Consider the following 6,091-nt stretch of genomic DNA (forward strand, 5'->3'; position numbering starts at 1 on the left):
TCTCTAAACCTCAAACAAAAGTTCCTATAGATTATTTCGACTATAAACCATAAACTAGTTATGAACATATAGTTGGTAACCTAATATGCATCTACACATGAAAAACATTCACAAAGACACATATGGAACGATTGAATAAAAATATATTAATATTAAGCATGCATATTCATATTTTAAAAACATCAATAAGTTGGTTACAATAATATTAGTACAACACAAGTCACCAATAAACCAATAAGAAATCCAAAACTCAAAAAATATTCATTCAAAACATAGGTAGAAAAAGTTTAGCCAATAATCATGTTCAAAAGCATAAAATATATAAGATAAATATTATAGTTCATGAAAAGAAAAGGTGAAAAGAATCAAGTTGAGTGTGTGTTAACTTGTTTAACACTTTTTTTTTCCTTTCTTGTGATGAGAGCTACGAAATTCAACCCCTCTGCTTACTTGCTTATGTCTCTTTCTCCACGCCAAAAATAATAAAATAAGGTTGCTGTATGAATTTTTTTCTTGTGGCTGTGCTTTTCTTTATATATTCCTCGTAGGGTTTTTTTATGGCCTCCCCACAATATATAATGATGAGTCTTTCTTTTATTATTTCTTGTGGTGAACTCCAATAATTGTGGGCCCTAAGAATTGTTCTTTCTTTGCCCTGCTTCACGTAAACAAGTTTTCACCATGGCCTATCTTACTTTCTTTTTGCATTTAAAAGTTGTTATATGAAGTCCACTTGTTGCAATTCTCATTTTCGATTTGTTACATGTAGTATTTTAATTTAGTGAGAATTCAACATTTAAAATCATATTTAACAAAAACCAAATAATAATTATAATAATAAAATCAATTTAAATATTTATTTGAACTTAAGTTTATTATTAATACTCCAATTTAGCTCGTTGTCCCATAATATCTTTTAAAATGTAAGTATGAGCCAAAAATTTAACAAAACCATCAAAATATTTAAAATAATATGTATATAATTTAGGCTATATCAAATATCCTCACACTTAAACCTTATTCGTCCTGGAAAATATGTATTGCAATGAAATCATAATTAAAGATCGATCTTTAAAACATAAAGGTTAATTTTAAGCATAGATAAACGCAAAAACTGCGATTGCCGATATTTTTGTCCACTTAAACCAAGCCACCAACCTATCAAGCTCCCCGTCATATTAACGATTAAGTTAAAGTGATTATAAACCTAGGGGTCCCACACCTACAGAGTTATAGATCTGCTTACCCCCATCTCAAGCATAATCAAGACAATTAAAACCGAGTTAAAACAGACTGTTTCAACCTATATATCACCGTAAGCTAAAATCCCTTTAATGGTAAGAAGAAAATGCACTTAGGTGGAAGATGGATTAAAGGTCAAGTGAGGTCGTACGAGCATGTCCTAAGTACTATTGGACTTTGTCCTATATATTCCCTAAGAAAATATTTATTGACTAAGAACCTTGAACCCCAATAGTGTATCCTCATAGTCACCATCCCCAAGGTAACACGTAAGCTCTCGACCCCTTCTAGTAAGTGCACGTTGGCCTCTTTTTCTATTTTTAAAAATGTTTCTTTGGCATTTTACAATACATAATTTCTCACTTCATTGACCAATTCTTGGAATACACTTTTAAAACATACTTTTTCTTCTTCTTTTTTTTTTGAGTTGTGCTCTTAGGCATCTTTACCATAAAAATATAAATAATATTTAAAGCTCGTATAAAGATGGACATAGAGGGCGCCACCACTCCTTATTTACTTTCATAAAACAGAGTGGTGTGCTAAATTTAAGTGCATGTAATTCTCACCTCCTCAAGGTAGTCAAATTACGGTAATACTCGCTATGCCTAATCGAATTTTCAGCTTCACTACCCCCCCCCCCTCAAGATGAGAACCCACAAGGTTTATGATTTTAGGTTTATTAATAATAATCAGGGGAAACCTTTCAAAGCTAGTTGAGCCTACCGACACATCCCAAGTTAAGTGCACTATTTTTTATTTAATCTCATATATAATAGTAGTTTTAAAAGATCAACCTTAAACAATAATATCATTTTCCATTATGCGCAAAATAATTTTTAGGACATAATATTTTTAGATCTTTCATTTTTTTTTTTAAATATAACATTTTTTTCGTTTTAATTAAAAAAATTTTCAAAAACGTCAGTTTCCTATCCCCACACTTAAATATCACATTGTCCTTAATGAGAGACAATAAAAAGACAAAAATAAAGTAGAAATAAAATAAAATTAAATAAAATAAAATAAAGCATAAAGAAAATGGAATAGACTCCCTTGGTAATATGGCAGTGATATTCGTATGTCAGGTTTCGATAAAGCGACCGTATAGCATTTCATTCGCGGCCGCAACTTTTGGGTCTCCTCTACAATAAAATAAGCTCAGAACGCCCCCGTACAAATGAAGATTGAGTACGAACGAAAGTATCCAAACCTGCAAAAAAAGCTCAAAGCATACATCAAACAGACTTTAAAAACTTAAAACTAACTCAAAATACAAAAATAATAGAAAGAAAATAAAATTTATACAAACTCTACACTCGGGTATTTCCCGAGGCCTATCCCTATCAAGCAGTCAAAGTAGGGATGTCGAGGAGAAATGTGTCTTCCTCGACCGAATTAACCGGCCCGGCGATATAATACTTTAACCTATGGTCGTTCACCTTCCACGTGCTCCCATCAACATCTTGAAGTTCAATCACGCCATGTGAAAACACCTCCTTGACCATATACGGTCCTCCCCATCTCGATCTAAGTTTACCTGGAAATAACTTCAGACGAGAATTATAAACCAACACCCGATCCCCACACTTGAACTCTTTCACCTACCTCAACTTTCGATCGCGCAACGCCTTCATACGCTCTTTATAATTCCACGATCTTGTGTACGCCTCATCTCTCAACTCCTCTACCTCATGAATTTGGAGATACCGTTTTTTTCGCAGCTTGGGTCAGGTCAAGTTTAACGGATCTCAACGCCTAATATGTTTTATTCCCTAACACAACCGGTAGATGACACGCTTTCCGGTAAACCATCATAAAGGGCGAGGTCCCAATAGGCGTTTTAAACGCTGTACTGTAACATTCGTTAATTTTCAAACCCTAAAACCCGACTCATTTTAAATTTTCGATGTGATTTGGTTAACTATACATATACTCGTATGTTACATTTTTTGTATGTAATAGTTTTTCTTTCTTAAATTTATTTAATAATATTAATCATTACTAATATATATATATATATATATATGTGTGTGTGTGTGTGTGTGTGTGTGTGTGTAAATTATAACTGTTAGTACACGGTTTTGCGTCTCGAGTCTTTGTATTTATCATTAACGTATTTGTCGTTTGTTTAATGTAATAAACAATTAATTTAACTTTGTAGTTCGTTAATGTAATGTCTAGTTCGCTAAGGATGTTTAGCGAACTAGATCTAAGTTATCTCTCCTGATTCGTTAAGGATGTTTAACGAATCAGGGGATGATTCGTTTAAGTTATTTCCTTTAATGTATGTAACGAATTGGACTTTAGTTCGTTATGGAATGTTAACGAACGAGGTCCATCTTCTATATATAGTGACCATTGCACTGTTAATTTAAGTTTTGAGTTTTAATTATCGAACCTCTGCCCAATTCACTCTCAAGCTTCATACTAGTATTATACACATACATACAACTGATATATATATATATATATATATACATATAACATACAATCAAACGTAATAATAAACTAGATATGTATTTAGGTTAATCGTATTCATACATGTATCAGATCTGAGACTTGTTTACTGTTTAAGGATTGGCCGTGTTCAAACAAGTGGTATCAGAGCTTTCGGTGCTCGTTTATGCTTGATTTGATAGTTAATTAATGTTATCAGACTGATAATTATAGTATTTAGTGTTAAGTTTATGTTTGATTTGATTTTGGATCAAATTGAGGTTAATTGGATGAATTAAGGATGGTTTGGATTGGATTTGAAAGTGTTAAGGTATTGGTGAGGTTTGGACGATTGCAATTGGATTGTGGTTTGTGTTTTGATTGATTTTGGTTGGATATGGTTTTAGCCGAGTACAGGGGTTTAGTTTTTTGGTTAAATTGGATACAAATTAAGGTGAATTGTGTTACGGGATAGATACGATTGGATTCGCGTTTGGTTTACGAGTAATTTGATAGGCTAAGTTTGCAATTTGGTGAAGTATTGATTAAGTATTTCAAATTTGATTTATGGGTTTGTGTTCTTCAAATTTCCAGAAATCTAGAAATCTTTGTTTGAAGATTTGAAGATTCATATCTAATTCGTTAATCTTTCCACTCGATTTGTTAACATATTTAGCTATTTCGCTATGAGTTCTGGCTGATTCGTTAACCAATTCGTTATACATTCTGATTCGTGTCAACAAATTCGTGTGACACGTGTCTTACCTCGGAAATTGAGTTATAACAACCTTTGCCACGTGGTATTTATTATCAGAGTTTGTTACAAACCGTTGTAACAACCTCATTCGCTATAAGTTGATTCGTTATCAACTGTAGCCGATTCGTTATCTAATTCGCTAAGCCTTTCTTAGTGATTCGTTAAAGACAATCACCTGATTCGTTGACCCAGTTCGTCATCCATTTCGTCATAAAATCTTTCTAATTCGCCAAAGTTACTGTTTCTAATTCGTTAAAATCATTTCTGATTCGTTACTTGATCACTCTTTACTTCGTTAAATTGTGATTTGCTAATTACTATTCACAGTTCGCTACAACTGTTCACAGTTCGTTAACCTTACTGTTCATCATTCATTGATCTTAATTTTCAATTCTAATCCTTAGAGTTTGAAAATTTTCATTTATCAACCATGGCTGGTATGTATGCACTAGCTTCACAGAACATGTTAATGCAACAAATGTTGCAACTTGATACCGAAATAGGCTCACATTCAAAATGTCCAAGGTTGATGAAATTTCGCGACTTTGCTAAATGGGAACCCCGTTTTCGTGATCATTTGGGTTCTGTTCATCCTGACTGTTCATATTGCCTAGATGAGGTATATGTTGTTCCAATGATTGGTGACGAAACTATTGGTTATACTCCTAAAAGTATTTTCACAATATTCACAAGAAGAGAAGAAAACATTAGAGATCGAGACGAAGGCTTATTCTACTCTTACTATGGCTTTACCCGAAAACATATTTCATCAAGTGGGAAGTATAAAGATCTGTGCTTCCTTATTTCAACATATTCGTATGAGAAGTATGGGGAACACAGCTGAGAGTAAGAAGGTAATGCTTAAGTTTCAATTTTGAAACTTTAACTTATTGAAAGGAGAAACAGTTGAGGAGATGACTACTAGATTTAATCACTTGATTGCTGAGATGGACAAGATGAGATTGGAAACTTCTGAGGTTGACAAGATTGACACGATTAAGAGTGCACTACCAAGTTCTTATTCAACATTTCTAATGGTTAGAAAAGAGAATAACTATTTTGCGAATGAAGACTTGACTGCCACTGAATTCTTGCAAAAGATTGAAGCAAGAGAATATGATCTTAAGTGTCAGAAATCCTCCAAGGATAGCCAAGATCCTGCTTTCTATGGTGGTAGTATGCCTCTAAGTTCTACCATTTCTCCTATCACTGCTTTTCTCACACAGCATGCAGGTGAAAATGAAACAACAGTTTATAATTATCAAAGAGCATGTTTTTACACTGCTGGTAATTCTAGATCACCTGGTGTTTCTGTTGGATCTGGAAATTCATCTACTACAAATCCATTTGCTCCACCACCTAGTGTCAACATGAAGGAAGCTGAACAAAATTTTGCTTTCTTGACAGCTTTCAGGTCTTCATATGGAAACTTGGTGAGTAGTAAGATAGCCACAAGTGATCTGACTGATGAGGATTATGATCAGATTGATCCGGATGATTTAGAGATTATGGATTTAAAATGGAACATGGCTAGGATCGTCCGTAAGGTTAAGAGATTCATGCAAAGGACTGGCAAAGATCTTCCTGCATTGAACAAGAAATTGGGAGTTGACAAGTTAAAGGTGAAATGTTACAATTGTCAAGAGTTCGGGC

This window comes from Bidens hawaiensis, unplaced genomic scaffold (genome assembly GCF_021521415.1).
Source record: "Bidens hawaiensis isolate Kalapana, Puna unplaced genomic scaffold, B.hawaiensis_p1.1 tig00033170_1, whole genome shotgun sequence".
In the NCBI taxonomy this organism is placed as follows: Eukaryota; Viridiplantae; Streptophyta; class Magnoliopsida; order Asterales; family Asteraceae; genus Bidens; species Bidens hawaiensis.